At 46.7% G+C, this 17,861-nt stretch overlaps 1 pseudogene; it reads left to right on the top strand.

Annotated features, from left to right (window-relative positions):
* LOC115142262 (kelch-like protein 32) overlaps positions 1–17,861 on the top strand; it is a 56,144-nt pseudogene that overhangs the window by 14,320 nt on the left and 23,963 nt on the right.

Below are 17,861 nucleotides of genomic sequence, written 5' to 3'. Positions count from 1 at the left end.
TATTTATTAGTGACGTGTGTTAACCATTGGAAGAGTGCACTGGAGATTCCCTTCCCTGTGTTGCACTCTGAGTGACTCCTATGTCGCTATTGTCAAGGGTAATTTGATTGGTTAGATCTCTAACCTTCTTACTGATTGTAGCTAGACTGACTGTCGCTGGTATTGGTACTGGTGCTCAAAGGGACCAGTTATCCTACCGATTTATTCTGAAATATTATACTACCGGAACACATGATTGGAGCATTTTACTAGTTGTATTGTAGTTGAACCTACACCATGGCAAGGAATGATTATTGTTGCCATTTGTTTTGGAGGTGGACAACGACCAGTGTGGTACACCTCAATACTATCTTAGATGTGTTCTAAAATAATCCCCGTCTAGGGGCCTGTCTGCTCGTCACTGTTCTCATAAGGGAGTTTACAACTAGATTTGATTTATGCTCTGGTGGCCTTGTACGGTGTCGTCCGTAGTCTCGACCCCCCCCCCCCCTCGAAATCATGAAAAGAATGGTCAATCAGGTTGGCTGATGGAATGTGTTGAGATATCGTAATATCTCCTTGGATCGGATTCTGCCCCAAGAGGTTTCTAAACGTCATTTTCCCAAGGGGTGCTTTCGACAGATACCCCTCGTGAATGACTGCGTTGCAGCTAGCGTTAGGGGGACAGTGTGGTCAGTGGAGAAGGCACTGGGGTCTGTGATCATACCTGGTTAGTTTTCCAATCCATCAATGGAAGTAACCGATCCATCAAGTCTGCTCCAAGTAGCAGGGGTGCAGTTTCGAGGCTGGTAACATATACAGGGTGAACGAGCGATACATCCTTGAAGTGTAGTTTCAGCATGACTCTCAATGTGAGAGGCGATGTAGTCTGAGTGACCCCTCGAAGTGTAGTGTCGCATCGTTCCACTTTTAACCAACGTTTAGTTGGCTTCAAAGCCCTTTCGAGATCATCAAACAATGTTTGAGAGATGAGTGATATTGTCGCACCCGAATCAATTAGCACATGACAAGTTAATGTTGTAAATGACTATTGTAGCTGGACACGGCTGATTTTTAATGGAATGTCTACATAGGTGTACAGAGGCCCATTATCAGCAACCATCACTCCTGTGTTCCAATGGCACGTTGTGTTAGCTAATCCAAGTGTATCATTTTAAAAGGCTAATTGATCATTAGAAAACCCTTTTGCAATTATGTTAGCACAGCTGAAAACTGTTGTTCTGATTAAAGAAGCAATAAAACTGGCCTGAAAACTGATTACATGCTCAAAATGTCCAGAAACAAATAACTTTCTTCTGAAACTCGTCAGTCTATTCTTGTTCTGAGAAATGAAGGCTATTCCATGTGAGAAATTTCCAAGAAACCTGAAGATATCGTATAACACTCTGTACTACTCCCTTCACAGAACAGCGCAAACTGGCTCTAACCCGAAAAGAAAGAGGAGTGGGAGGCCCCGGTGCACATCTGAGCAAGAGGACAAGTACATTAGTGTCTAGTTTGAGAAACAGACGCCTCACAAGTCCTCAACTGCCAGCTTCATGAAATAGTATCCGCAAAACACCAGTCTCAATGTCAACAGTGAAGAGACGACTCCGGGATGCTGGCCAAGGAAATTTCTAAGTGACCCCAAACCTTTTGAATGGTAGTGTATTTCCAATCAAGTTTGCTGTGGGCTCATGGTAGCTGCTGTAGACATGGTGATCTAACCTATCTGATTGGCCAGCGATATGTCTACAGGTGCACCTTTTATCTTCTTCTGAGTATGTATGTTCAGACAAATAAAATGGTTAAAATGGGAACACTTCACCTACCTGACATGCAGGGAAACTGAATCAAGTGTACACATCGCATTATTGGCGAATAGGCTACTATAAACCTTTTTTATTATTATCTAAAATAGCCATGCCAGGCCCTGCAGTGGCTTCACCCTGACAGTGGCCTCCATAATTATTGGGACAGTGAAGCATTTGTTCTTCTTTTGGCTCTATACTTGAAATCAAACAATGACTATGAGGTTAAAGTGCAGACTGTCCAGCTTTAATTTGAAGGTATTTTCATCCATTTCGGGTGAACCGTTTAGAAATTACAGTTCCCCGAATTTAGGCGACAAAAAGTATTGGGACAAATTTACTTATGTGTATTAAAGTAGTAAAAAGTCAAATATTTGGTCTCATATTCTTAGCACGCATTGACTACATCAAGCTTGTGACTCCACACATTTGTTGGATGCATTTGCTGTTTGTTTTGGTTGTGTTTCAGATGATTTTGTGCCCAATAGAAATGAATGGTAAATAATGTATTGTGTCATTTTGGAGTCACTTTTATTGTAAATAAGAATAGAATATGTTTCTAAACCCTTCTACATTAATGTGGACACTACCATATTACAGATAATCCTGAATGAATCGTCAATCATGAAGTTAGACGCACAAACATGATACCCCAATGGAACGCTAAACCCTCACCATTACAATAAGAGGGGCGGTTAGCATTTTTGGGGGATATGATATTTGTGCGTCTAACTTTATCACTCATCATGATTCACGATTCATTCAGGATTATCCTTTAATCATGGTAGCATCCACATCAATGTAGAAGAGTTTAGAAACATATATGATAATCAAAAATTTCAATGAGCATTTCTGTACAGCTGGCCATACTTTCCTCTTGGCAAAAAAAAAACAACCTGGACCCGAACAAATCAACTGGGCTTGACAATCTGGACCCTCTCTTTCTAAAAATTATCCGCCGCCATTGTTGCAACCCCTATTACCAGTCTTTTCAACCTCTCTTTCGTACCGTCCGAGATCCCCAAAGATTGGAAAGCTGCCGCGGTCATCCCCCTCTTCAAAGGGGGTGACACTCTAGACCAGGGGTCCCCAAACTTTTTCCTGTGAGGGCCACATAACTTTTCCCTTCTCTGATGGGGGGCCGGTGTCAGTTTGTAACAGAAAAAGTGTGACGATCGTAGGGGAGCTTAAAAAATTTATTGTTTTCCAGAAAGCCACACATAACCAAATAACCCTTTCCAGGTTCTTTACAGAAAAAAAGTCAGGAAACAAATAATAACACTATTAATGAAATAAATAATAACTAAATAACCCTCTCTGGGTTCTTCATAGAAAAAAAAGCCATGGAACATTAACTTTCTGTCGTGCCATGCACAATCTTAACAGATAAAAGTTCAGCTCAGTTGTCAGAGCAGAATCTCTCTGACACATATGAGCAGTCTCTTAAAGTTCTTGTGTTCCTTCCTTATAATCCTTTTGTAGGTTCCAGTAGGCTTGTAGACACCGCTGTTTTGCAGCTCTCTCTCATCAACTTCCCTGTGAAAACCACAAAAGAAGCAGGTTGAGAAACTGAACTAAGTGATACAGCACCTACACAGCACAATACATTTCACTACCAGTATGGTTGTAAAGATGGATTTTGTCCCAGTAGATTTTATTATGATTATATTTGTTTATGCTCAGAATGACTCATTCAAGTCAGAAAAGTGAGCTTACCTATGTATGTTCATCAGTGTGAACTGTGGGCCTGCATCTGGCTGGTGAGAAGTTGAATATCAGGTTCCATTCTAGTTACAGCCAGTCTCAAGCACTGATGCAAATGTTCATCTGTCAATCTTGATCTCATCGGGGTTTTCAGCAGTTTCATGCGAGAAAAGGTTTTCTCGCAGATATACGTGCTGCCAAAAACTGTGGACATTTTCATTGCGTGTTTTTTGATGTTTGGATATGTGTCGTTTGGGAGGGCGGCATAGAAGTCAATGAGACTGTTGGGCTTGAATGCGTCTTTCAGAACATCACAGTTCTGTAACTCAGCCAACTCAAACTGATATGAAGGCTGGGCTTCATCAATGTCGGCAACAAAGGGGTTCTGAAAAAGACGGATTTCTTTTGCATGAACATGTAGTTCACTGAATCGCACACCGAACTCCGCCTTCAGCATTTCCAGTGCTTCCACGCACTTTTCAGCTGGGAACGGGACAGCTGGGAACGGGACAGCTGGGTTCTCTGTCGACAGGTTTTGGGTAGCAGGAAGATGGACGAAGTTGCGCTTTTTCACTTGTTCCAAAAGCAGCGCTAATTTCACCTCAAATGCTTTTATGTGTGAATACATGTCGCAAATGAGTTTCCCCTCGCCTTGTAGCTGCAAGTTAAGGCTGTTAAGTATTTCTGTCACGTCTGTTAAAAATGTGAGGTGCCATTTCCATTCTGGGTCGATCAGCTCTGGGACCGTTTTGTCTTTTAAATGAAGAAATGCGTTAATTTCGGGTAGCAGCTCGTAAAAACGCCTCAAAACTCTGCCCCGGCTCAGCCATCGGACCTCTGTGTAGTACAGCACATCTCCGTGCGTAGACTCCAGTTCAGACAGGAATTCTTGGAACTGCCTGTGTTTAAGTCCCTTTGCTCTGATGAAGTTTATGCACGACACCACAACCTTCATTACAGAATCCCACTTCAACACTTTGCAGCACAGTGCTTGCTGGTGAATTAGGCAGTGGACTCGTAGCGGGGCGGTGAGACCCCTTTTTTCCAACTCCCGGTTCATGCGTCCTATTAGACCGCGAGTTTCGCCCACCATGCTAGGAGCCCCGTCAGTCGTGATGCTAGCTAGCTTTGACCAGTCCAGGTCCAACTTCTCCATGGTTTGGCACACTTTGTCAAAAATATCCTCTCCCGTTGTAGTCCCTTTGAGACTTTGGAGGGCTGCCAGCTCCTCGCATATCTCAAAGTTTGCGCTAACTCCACGAATAAAAATGAGCAGTTGCGCTGTGTCTTGCACGTCCGTGCTCTCATCCTTCATCATTCTTTCGTCTTCTGCTGCAGCTGGGCATATACATTACTCCCGATTTCTTCAACGCGTCTGGTGATTGTACTCGCCGACAGACTTACGGCATTAAATGCATCTTTCTTCTCGGGACACACCTCCTCCGCGACAGCATCCATACATTTCTTATAGTACAACGGTCTGATTTGTCTAATCTTAGCAATTTCTTCTTAGCTAGCTACATATTCGTCGTTGTATCAAAGATAATTGCGTAATTATCGTATTTCGTCGTCTCCTATCTGCCCAACACGTTCACCGTCTACCGTAGCACTGTAGTAACTATCACACTCAACTGAACGACTTGATTAGTGTAGTATTAGCTAGCTACATAGTTGTCTTTGCTGTCTTCGTATCCAAGATAATTGTGTAGTTAGAGTGTGTAGTCTTAGAGTGATTATCTTAATTTACCGAGGTTAGCTAGCCAGCTATTTTGTCGTCCTTAACGTAGGAGACACTCCTAGCTAGCCAATAGCCAGCCAACGTCTACTGAATAGAACTTTCGTATTCCGGTCGCATTCCGCTTCGCTCCACAGGTAGTATAATATTTTCATTTCATTTCATTACAGTCCCAACGGTGTGATTTGTTTGATCGTAGCTAGCTACATAGCTAGCTACATAGCCGTCTTTGTTTCAAAGATAATTGTGTAGTCTAGAGCGATTTTCTAGGTTAGCTAGCCAGCTATTGTCGTTCTCCTAACGCAATGCAACGTAACCAACACTGCTAGCTAGCCAGCTAGCCCCCGAAAAGCAGCATTGTAGAAACTTCACACTCAACGGAACGACTTGATTAGGGTAGTGTCAACAACGCAGCTAGCCTACCTCAGCAGTACTGTATCATTTTAATCATTTTAGTCAATTAGATTCTTGCTACGTAAGCTTAACTTTCTGAACATTCGAGACGTGTAGTCCACTTGTCATTCCAATCTCCTCTGCATTAGCGTAGCCTCTTCTCTAGCCTGTCAACTATGTGTCTGTCTATCCCTGTTCTCTCCTCTCTGCACAGACCATACAAACGCTCCACACCACATGGCCGCGGCCACCCTAATCTGGTGGTCCCAGCGCGCACGACCCACGTGGAGTTCCAGGTCTCCGGTAGCCTCTGGAACTGCCGATCTGCGGCCAACAAGGCAGAGTTCATCTCAGCCTATGCCTCCCTCCAGTCCTCGACTTCTTGGCTCTGACGGAAACATGGATCACCACAGACAACACCGCTACTCCTACTGCTCTCTCTTCGTCCGCCCACGTGCTCTCGCACACCCCGAGAGCTTCTGGTCAGCGGGGTGGTGGCACCGGGATCCTCATCTCTCCCAAGTGGTCATTCTCTCTTTCTCCCCTTACCCATCTGTCTATCGCCTCCTTTGAATTCCATGCTGTCACAGTTACCAGCCCTTTCAAGCTTAACATCCTTATCATTTATCGCCCTCCAGGTTCCTCGGAGAGTTCATCAATGAGCTTGATGCCTTGATAAGCTCCTTTCCTGAGGACGGCTCACCTCTCACAGTTCTGGGCGACTTTAACCTCCCCATGTCTACCTTTGACTCATTCCTCTCTGCCTCCTTCTTTCCACTCCTCTCCTCTTTTGACCTCACCCTCTCACCTTCCCCCTACTCACAAGGCAGGCAATACGCTCGACCTCATCTTTACTAGATGCTGTTCCTCCACTAACCTCATTGCAACTCCCCTCCAAGTCTCCGACCACTACCTTGTATCCTTTTCCCTCTCGCTCTCATCCAACACTTCCCACACTGCCCCTACTCGGATGGTATCGCGCCGCCCCAACCTTCGCTCTCTCTCCCCCGCTACTCTCTCCTCTTCCATCCTATCATCTCTTCCCTCTGCTCAAACCTTCTCCAACCTATCTCCTGATTCTGCCTCCTCAACCCTCCTCTCCTCCCTTTCTGCATCCTTTGACTCTCTATGTCCCCTATCCTCCAGGCCGGCTCGGTCCTCCCTCCCGCTCCGTGGCTCGACGACTCATTGCGAGCTCACAGAACAGGGCTCCGGGCAGCCGAGCGGAAATGGAGGAAAACTCGCCTCCCTGCGGACCTGGCATCCTTTCACTCCCTCCTCTCTACATTTTCCTCCTCTGTCTCTGCTGCTAAAGCCACTTTCTACCACTCTAAATTCCAAGCATCTGCCTCTAACCCTAGGAAGCTCTTTGCCACCTTCTCCTCCCTCTTGAATCCTCCTCCCCCTCCCCCTCCTCCCTCTCTGCAGATGACTTCGTCAACCATTTTGAAAAGAAGGTCGACGACATCCGATCCTCGTTTGCTAAGTCAAACGACACCGCTGGTTCTGCTCACACTGCCCTACCCTGTGCTCTGACCTCTTTCTCCCCTCTCTACCCAGATGACATCTCGTGTCTTGTGACGGCCGGCCGCCCAACAACCTGCCCGCTTGACCCTATCCCCTCCTCTCTTCTCCAGACCATCTCCGGTGACCTTCTCCCTTACCTCACCTCGCTCATCAACTCATCCCTGACCGCTGGCTACGTCCCTCCCGTCTTCAAGAGAGCGAGAGTTGCACCCCTTCTGAAAAAACCTACACTCGATCCCTCCGATGTCAACAACTACAGACCAGTATCCCTTCTTTCTTTTCTCTCCAAAACTCTTGAACGTGCCGTCCTTGGCCAGCTCTCCCGCTATCTCTCTCAGAATGACCTTCTTGATCCAAATCAGTCAGGTTTCAAGACTAGTCATTCAACTGAGACTGCTCTTCTCTGTATCACGGAGGCGCTCCGCACTGCTAAAGCTAACTCTCTCTCCTCTGCTCTCATCCTTCTAGACCTATCGGCTGCCTTCGATACTGTGAACCATCAGATCCTCCTCTCCACCCTCTCCGAGTTGGGCATCTCCGGCGCGGCCCACGCTTGGATTGCGTCCTACCTGACAGGTCGCTCCTACCAGGTGGCGTGGCGAGAATCCGTCTCCTCACCACGTGCTCTCACCACTGGTGTCCCCCAGGGCTCTGTTCTAGGCCCTCTCCTATTCTCGCTATACACCAAGTCACTTGGCTCTGTCATAACCTCACATGGTCTCTCCTATCATTGCTATGCAGACGACACACAATTAATCTTCTCCTTTCCCCCTTCTGACGACCAGGTGGCGAATCGCATCTCTGCATGTCTGGCAGACATATCAGTGTGGATGACGGACCATCACCTCAAGCTGAACCTCGGCAAGACGGAGCTGCTCTTCCTCCCGGGAAGGACTGCCCGTTCCATGATCTCGCCATCACGGTTGACAACTCCATTGTGTCCTCGTCCCAGAGCGCTAAGAACCTTGGCGTGATCCTGGACAACACCCTGTCGTTCTCAAATAACATCAAGGCGGTGGCCCGTTCCTGTAGGTTCATGCTCTACAACATCCGCAGAGTACGACCCTGCCTCACACAGGAAGCGGCGCAGGTCCTAATCCAGGCACTTGTCATCTCCCGTCTGGATTACTGCAACTCGCTGTTGGCTGGGCTCCCTGCCTGTGCCATTAAACCCCTACAACTCATCCAGAACGCCGCAGCCCGTCTGGTGTTCAACCTTCCCAAGTTCTCTCACGTCACCCCGCTCCTCCGCTCTCTCCACTGGCTTCCAGATGAAGCTCGCATCCGCTACAAGACCATGGTGCTTGCCTACGGAGCTGTGAGGGGAACGGCACCTCAGTACCTCCAGGCTCTGATCAGGCCCTACACCCAAACAAGGGCACTGCGTTCATCCACCTCTGGCCTGCTCGCCTCCCTACCACTGAGGAAGTACAGTTCCCGCTCAGCCCAGTCAAAACTGTTCGCTGCTCTGGCCCCCCAATGGTGGAACAAACTCCCTCACGACGCCAGGACAGCGGAGTCAATCACCACCTTCCGGAGACACCTGAAACCCCACCTCTTTAAGGAATACCTAGGATAGGATAAAGTAATCATTCTCACCTCCCCCCCCCCCCCTAAAAGACCTAGATGCACTATTGTAAAGTGGCTGTTCCACTGGATGTCATAAGGTGAAAGCACCAATTTGTAAGTCGCTCTGGATAAGAGCGTCTGCTAAATGACTTAAATGTAAATGTAAATGTTAACAAACTCTCCGTCAGTGAAAGGCTTACCGCTTCTTGCTATCAGTTTAGCAACCCGAAAGCTGGCCCGAACGGATGCCTGGTTCAGCTGAGCTTGGCGTACAAATGTATTCTGCTGAGATAGTAGTCCACTTTTTAGCTTTGAGAGTTTGTCTGCTCGTATTTGGCCTTGGAAGCTATCGTACTTGTCTTTGTGACGGGATTCATAGTGTCGGCGAAGATTGTATTCTTTGAATACCGCCACCGTCTCTTGACAGATGAGACAAACAGCCTTTTCTTTGCATTGAACACAAAAAATTTTTTTGTCCACTGCAGGTTAAATACCCTGCATTCTGAATCAATTTTTCTCTTACCTAACCTTTTCGCCATTATTCCGTTCTCTCTTTGACAGGGCCGGGCCTAGGATTTTTTTTCTGGAGGCCAAATAGGAAAAAAATTCGATAGCGTCTCTGGTATTGTTCAGAGGGCCGGGCCAAATGTGCTGACGGGCCGTATCCGGCCCGCGGGCCGTAGTTTGGTGACCACTGCTCTAGACCCAAACTGTTATAGACCTATATCCATCCTGCCCTCCCTCTCTAACGTCCTCAAAAGCCAAGTTAATAAACAGATCACTGACCATTTCGAATCCCACCGTACCTTCTCCGCTGTGCAATCCAGTTTCTGAGCTTGCCACGGGTACATTTCAGCCACGCTCAAGGTACTAAACGATATCATAACCACGATCGATAAAAGACAGTACTATGCAGCCGTCTTCATCGACCTGGCCAAGGCCTCGCCTAGTTCACCAACTACTTTGCAGACAGAGTCCAGTGTGTCAAATCAGAGGGCTTGTTGTCTGGACCTCTGGCAGTCTCTACCACAGGGTTCAATTCTCTGGCCGATTCTTTTCTCTGTATATATCAATGATGTTTCTCTTCCTGCGGGTAATTCCCTGATCCACCTCTAATCAGATGACACCATTCTGTATACACCTGGCCCTACTTTGGACACTGTGTTAACTAACCTCCAAACGAGCTTCGATGCCATACAACACTCCTTCCGTGGCTTCCAACTGCTCTTAAACGCTAGTAAAACCAAATGCATGGTCTTCAAACGTTCGCTGCCCGCACCCGCCTCCCTGACTTGCATCACTACCCTGGACGGTTCTGACCTAAAATACGTGGACAACTACAAATATCTAGGTGTCTGACTAGACTGTAAACTCTCCTTCCAGACTCATAAACATCTCCAATCTAGAAACTTTCTATTTTGCAACAAAGCCTCCTTCACTCACGCCGCCAAACTTACCCTAGTATAACTGACTATCCTACCGATCCTCGACTTCAGCGATGTCATCTACAAAATAGCTTCCAATACTCTACTCAGCAAACTGGATGCAGTCTATCACAGTGCCATCCATTTTGTTACCAAAGCCCCTTATACCACCCACCTCTGTGACCTGTATGCTCCAGTCGGCTGGCCCTTGCTACATATTCGTCGCCAGACCCACTGGCTCATGGTCATCTATAAGTCTATGCTAGGTAAAGCTCCGCCTTATCTCAGCTCACTGGTCACCATAACAACACCCACCCGTAGCATGCACTCCAGCAGGTATATTTCACTGGTCATCCCCAAAGCCAACACCTCCTTTGGCCTCCTTTCCTTACAGTTCTCTGCTGCCAGTGACTGGAATGAATTGCAAAAATCGCTGAAGCTGGAGACTTATCTCCCTCACTAACTTTAAACATCACCTATCTGAGCAGCTTACCGATCGCTGCAGCTGTACATAGTCCATCTGTAAATAGCCCACCCAATCTACCTACCTCATCCCCATATTGTTTTCATTTACTTTTCTGCTCTTTTGCACACCAGTATCTCTACTTGCACATCATCATCTGCACTTTTATCACTCCAGTGTTAATCTGCTAAATTGTATTTACTTTACTACTATGGCTTATTTATTGCCTTACCTCCTCACGCCATTTGCACACACTGTATATAGACTTTCTCTTTTTCTATTGTGTTGTTGACTGTACGCTTCTTTATTCCATGTGCAACTCTGTGTTGTTCTTTGTGTCGCACTGCTTTGCTTTATCTTGGCCAGGTCGCAGTTGTAAATGAGAACTTGTTCTCAACTAGCTTACCTGGTTAAATAAAGATAAAATATATATATATTTAAAATATTCTTAACCACAGAGAGTCAGTAGGAAGCTCAGGTGGTGGTCTTTCTTGGCTGATTGCTAATTCACAATGTGTCTTTGCTTCATTCTATTAATTTAACCTGAAGTGCCTCGCAGTTTCAAGTGGACTTTCGGTCTGCTTTGTGTTAGGTGTTAGCAGTTAATTGATCCAAATGGATTGATTGAAATTTGCCTTATCTGTTTCTCTTTCCAGGCTAATGCAGGAAGTAACTGCAGCCCTAAGGAATCACAGAATACTGTTCCACCTCTTCTCTCCTTCTCCGGGAGCATGCCATCTGAACCTTGTGTCAGGTAAATCTGTAAGCTGGTGAATACACACACACACACACACACACACACACACGCACGCATGTGAATCATACACACAGCCCTACTAAAGTTTCCAGCATTTTGTAATCGGGTGTGACTCATTTTGCTCTTAGAGTTTGCAATGCCATCTGCAGTGTTAACTGTAGTATATGTGGTGAGCTAACTAACCTCTGACCAACCTTGGTTTGGCATTGCTGATCTGAGCTTTGGTGGACAGCATGTTGGCAGGTGTGTTGGCAGTCAACCCCTCCCCTCCACACACACACTTCTGCCTGTCATATTATAATACCGACTCTGCCTCTCAGCCTGTGGTGTACCCGTCCCTCATTCCTGGGGTATTACTCTCAGGGCCACACACACTGCCGGTAGAGGGACAGGCTGTTCCTCAGGGCCTTGTCCAGCCCAGACAGAGAGTTAGGGAGGAGCAGCCCGTTGACAATCTTGAACTACAGCTGCTGGGCCTTAGAGGTTGCCAGCAGGGAGCTCCAGTGCTTTACCACGAAACCTGAGAATACACACACACACACACACACATGTTCACATACTATTGAAGGTGACAGACCAAACTGCAGACAGGCAGAAAAAAGGACTGACAGCTAGTTAATAATAAACAGACTAGACTAATAAATAATAAACAGCTGGACTAATAAGCAGACAAATATGAAATGGACAGATGGACAGCTAGGAGAACAAGAGACAGAGCAGGAGATGCGGCAGGTAGCCTAGTGGTTAAGAGTGTTGGGCCAGTAACGAAAAGTCGCTGGTTTGAATCCCTGACTTGAATAGGTGACAAATCTGCCCATGTTCCCTTGAGCAAGGCACTTAACCCTAATTGCTCCTGTAAGTCGCTCTGGATAAGAGCTTCTGCTAAATGACTCAAATGAGATGAGCAGAGAGACAAGAGAGACTGAGATTTTCCCCCAGCCTTCACTGATGTCTCTCCCTTTACCTCACTCTACCCCCTCCCCCCCTCAATTCCGACTCATCTGTCCTGGGCTAACCAAGGCGAAACGCAGGCAAAGATTGCAGGAGAGGGGGAGTCCTGCCAAGATTAAGGTGAAGGGATAACCGGCCACCTCTTCCCTCCATTTTATTGGCCAGACACTTGATAATAAGATGGATGACCTCCAATCGTGAATTTGATATCAGCAGGACTCTCATAACTGCAATATTCTCTGTTTTTCTGAAACATGGCTTTTGGAAAAGATACCCCCAATGGCTATCCAACTATATTCACCTAGTGGTGAAGGAGACGTGTTGTGGACAACCCTTCAAATGAGTGGATTCGGCTATTTCAGCCCCCCCATTGCTGACAGGTCTAAAATCGAGCACACAGCCATGCAATCTCCATAGACAGACATATGCAGTAGAATGGTCTTACTGAAGAGCTCAGTGACTTTCAACTTGGCACTGTCATAGGATACCACCTTTCCAAAAAGTCAGTTCGTCAAATGTCTGCCCTGCCTGAGCCTTCTCGGTCAACTGTTAAGTGCTGTTATTGTGAAATGGAAATGTCTAGGCACAACAGTAGTTCTTGTGCTTTCAACCCCTTGGGGGGGGGGATAGTTGTAATAGTTGTAATTCAACTATGCTGTAGCCTATTTATAGATCACGTTTGCTGTGCCTATGTCTGAGGTCTCTTCTCTATGTCTCTTGTCTCTCTCTCTCGCTCTCTCTCTGTCTGTGTGTGTGTGTGTTCTCAGGCTATGTTCAGTCTGTGCATGGTGGAGAGTGAGGCAGATTAGGTGACTCTTCAGGGAGTGACAAGTGTGGGACTGAAACATGCACTAGACTTTGCCTACACAGGACAGGTGAGTCTACAGTAGCACCTTCACCTACAGCTAGCCACCACATGTCCTCAAGTCACACACAGGTACTGAATTGTACACACAAACATAGCTCACAAATATCCAGGCTAACACAAACTAAGAGTGACAATTTTCAGCTTTTCGTTAGCTGATTAAAGCTATAGCCCAGCCATACTCAACTGGCGGATCGCGGCCCGGATACTTGACCCCTAGGGGGCCCCCATTCATTTTGTTGAGTCACTCCGGTATCATATGAACGCACATAAAACATGACATACTGTGTAGAATTGCAGGAAATTTGCTTTAAAATGCAGAAGCTTTCTCCGCCAAGAAGAGGGGTGTGAGCAGTTTGCAGTCATATGAGTCGCGATGTGGCGGTTTGTTACTATGCTGATAAATGATAATATCCATCCGGACTTTTGCCACCTAGTACATTTGTGTGACTGGACCTTCTAAAGTAGTGGTTGAGTACACCTGCTACAACCTATGCATGGATGTGATATCTAACCTAACCTGACCCTACAGTATGCCAGTGATCCCCCCCCCCCCTCTCCTCCCCCCCTCCCCCCTTTCTCTCTCCTCCCGCTCTCTCTCGCTTTCTCTCTCTTGCCTATCTCTCTTACCCCCCATCTTTCTCTCCCTCTCTCTCTCTCTCTCTGCGGCGAGGAGTCAGAAGACCTATGCCCTGTGGCCCAGCAGTGAGAGGCTGGCTAGCTCGTAATTATTCCTAATTGCATTTCCACAGTGGAAATGAGCAGGGGGAGTTGTCGATGTAGGTCAGCAGCCGGCTGCCGTTCCGTTTCTTTCTGCTGAGATGATGAGACGTGAGCAATATGCTTATTTCAGTAAACAACCGCACAGCTAGTTGCTGAAATCCACCAGCCACATGTCAGGGGCCATAAAGGTTAGCAGACATGCTGTTGCTATATAGCCTACACTGAGAGGACGCACGCATGCACATTCGACATATCAGTCTGACTTTTTATTTGATGTTGCTGAAATCATGTATTTACATTTTTATTTTTTATTTGACCTTTATTTAACTAGGCAAGTCAGTTACAGAACAAATTCTTATTTTCAATGACGGCCTAGGAACAGTGGGTTAACTGCCTGTTCAGTGGCAGAACGACATGGCAATCACATGTAAATGTGATAGGTATCACAGTTGAGAGAAGAATAACTGTGTGTGAATAACAACGTATATAATAACACGCTAACTGCAACGCAATGACCCTTTTTTTAAATTCATGTTTTATAGACACTGAATATAAAGTGGGACCAACACATGTAGTCTGTTGTAGAACAGATAGTGTAAATAATGCCTTGTAAAGGCTTTCGGTGAAACATGAGTGAAATCACATTAGTTTAAATGCTATTGCACAAAACAAAACACACGCCTGGCCTGAGACCACAGTCACACACCCACACACATGAATCAGCAGCATTATATAAAGTGACCACTGGTCCTGAGTGCTTCTGTCATTTGAGTGTTTCCAGAATGGCACCCTATTCCATACATAGTGCACTACTTTTGACCAGAACCCTACGGGCACTATATAGGGAATATGATGTAATTTGGGACGGAACCTGTCTGCCTGGGGAGGTGAGCAGTGTGTGAGGTGGACAGGAAGTGGTCTCACTCAGGTCCTCTCCTCAGATAATACTGGAGCCAGGGGTGATTCAGGATGTTCTGTCGGCAGGAAGTCACCTTCAGCTGCTCAGTCTCTGCTCACACTACCTCATCCAGGTGAGGAGTCAAGACAGACATATATATATATATATATATATATATATATATATATATATATATATATACACACTCACATATATTACATACTCACATATACAGTCATATACAGCAGTACAGTCAAATAAACACGTGTATGACACACACACACACACATAAACACTGCAATTTCTTGTGTATATGGAGGGTCTACTCTCCATATGTTCAAGGTACTTCCTAACCACACAAAACCATACATTAAACCCCCCTGTCACCACCAGAAAGATACATTAGCATGGCAATGGGCAAACCGTCGCATCACGTTATGGTAAACAGTGCTCTCATACACCATCTGCTGGTGGAGAGAGAAATGGACACTGTTGCACAATTGATTTCACTGCACTGTTGTCCCTGTAGACATGCTCACTGTAAACACCGTATTATACAATTAGACAGCAGTTAGAAGCTGAAGATGCAGATAAAAGACCCGGGTTAACATAAAATATAGATTCACTAGCTTTCTGTATAAGTGTTTTGTCTGTATGAAAGGCGACGTTGAACAGGTTATTCCTCAGTTTTTGTTTGAGCTGAATACTCAGAGCCATGCAGTATATTGTATATGGCTCTGCTTACTGCCAGCAGATGGCAGTCTTATTCCACTCGCAATCTCCATTTTCTATTCTCTTGCCTCTTCTCCTGCTCTCTCTCTCTCTCTCATACTCTGTGATCTACTTGAATAACAATGTTGTCTCATCTCAATAGATTCAGTGATATATAAACTGCAGTTCAAAAACACCCCAAAGAAAATGTGGAACCCTGTGTGTGTGTGTGTGTGTGTGTGTGGTGTGTGTGCATGTGAGGGATATTTAACTGTGTGTGTGTGTGTGTGTGTGTGTGGGGGGGGGGGGGATATTTAACTGTATGTCTGTGTGTGTGCGTGCGCATGTGAGGGATATTTAACTGTATGTCTGTGTGTGTGTGTGTTACTGGATGTATTAACTCAAACCCTACTACACCCCAACCGAGCACTCTGTTCTGCCACTTCTGGTGTCTTGGCCCTCCCACCCCTGCAGGAGGTCAGCTCATGCTCAAAGCTCTGCTCTGTCCTGGCACCCCAACGGTGGTCCAAACTTCCACCTAACGTCAGGACAGCGGAGTCCCTGCCCATCTTCTGAAATTTTTTGAAACCCTTCCTCCTCCAAGAGTATCTTAAATAAATCCCACGGCACCCCCCAATTTTTTTTGAATGAAATAAAAACCTAAACTTGTCTTTTCCTGCTACTTTATTGTGGAAAGATCACAGTCCCACGGCTGTGATATGTTGTTGTCTCGCCTAGCTATTCTAAGATGAATGCACTAATTGCAAGTCGCTCTGGATAAGAGCATCTGCTAAATGATTGGGTTTTTCATCTCCACGACATGTACAGTTGAAGTCGGAAGTTTTACATTTAAACTGTCACGCCCTGGTCGAAGTATAGTATATATTGTCTTTATTTATTTGGTCAGGCCAGGGTGTGACATGGGTTTTTGTGGTGCGTTTTTGTCTTGGGGTTTTTGTGGGGTGTCTGCATGGAGCAGCCAGAGCTGTCAGTCTGCATGGAGCAGCCAGAGCTGTCAGTCTGCATGGAGCTGCCAGTCTGTAAGGAGCTGCCAGTCTGTAAAGAGCTGCCAGTCTGCAAAGAGCTGCCAGTCTGCAAGGAGCTGCGAGTCCGCAAGGGGCTGCCAGTCTGCACGGAGCAGCCAGAGCCGCCAGTCAGCATGGAGCAGCCAGATCCGTCAGTCTGCCAGGATCCGCCAGTCAGCCAGACTCTTCCAGATCTGCCAGTCAGCCAGACTCTTCCAGATCTGCCAGTCAGCCAGACTCTTCCAGAAACGTCAGTCTGCCAGGATCCGCCAGTCAGCCAGACTCTTCCAGATCTGCCAGTCAACCAGACTCTTCCAGATCCGCCAGTCAACCAGACTCTTCCATATCCGCCAGTCAACCAGACTCTTCCAGATCCGCCAGTCAACCAGACTCTTCCAGATCCGCCAGTCAACCAGACTCTTCCAGATCCGCCAGTCAACCAGACTCTTCCAGATCCGCCAGTCAACCAGACTCTTCCAGATCCGCCAGTCAACCAGACTCTTCCAGATCCGCCAGCCAGCCAGGATCTGCTGGATCCAACTACCTGCCTGAGCTTCCTCTCAATGCTGAGCTTCCTCTCAGTGCTGAGCTTCCCCTCAGTCCCGAGCTACCCCTCAGTCCCGAGCTGCCCCTCAGTCCCGAGCTGCCCTTCAGTCCCGAGCTGCCCCTCAGTACCGAGCTTGCCCCTCAGTCCCGAGCTGCCCCTCAGTCCAGTGGGGTTCTGGGTGAGGACTACTAGGCCATGGTCGGCGGCGAGGGTGGACTATCCTAGGAAGTGAGGGGGAGGAACTAAGACATTGATGGAGTAGGGTCCAGGTCCCGAGCCGGAGCCTCCACCATGGACAGACGCCCACCAGGACCCTCCCTATTGTTTTGATGTGCGTCCGGGAGTCCGCACATTAGGGGGGGGTTCTGTCACGCCCTGGTTGAAGTATAGTATGTTTGTCTTTATTTATTTGGTCAGGCCAGGGTGTGACATGGGTTTTTGTGGTGCGTTTTTGTCTTGGGGTTTTTGTGGGGTGTCTAGCATAGTCTATGGCTGCCTGAGGCGGTTCTCAATCAGAGTCAGGTGATTATCGTTGTCTCTGATTGGGAACCATATTTAGGCAGCCATATTCTTTGAGTATTTCGTGGGTGATTGTTCCTGTCTCTGTGTTAGTTGTCACCAGATAGGCTGTATAGGTTTTCACATTCCGTTTGTTGTTTTTGTATTGTTCGTGTTTCATCATTATTAAACATGTATGAAAATTACCACGCTGCATTTTGGTCCGACTCTCCTTCGACGGAAGAAAACCGTAACATAAACTCAGTTTTTCACAATTCCTG

The sequence above is a fragment of the Oncorhynchus nerka genome, linkage group LG14, assembly GCF_034236695.1.
Source record: "Oncorhynchus nerka isolate Pitt River linkage group LG14, Oner_Uvic_2.0, whole genome shotgun sequence".
NCBI classification, from domain to species: Eukaryota; Metazoa; Chordata; class Actinopteri; order Salmoniformes; family Salmonidae; genus Oncorhynchus; species Oncorhynchus nerka.
The sequence above is the reverse complement of the archived record's forward strand: the minus strand, read 5'-3'. Positions and strand labels throughout refer to the sequence as shown.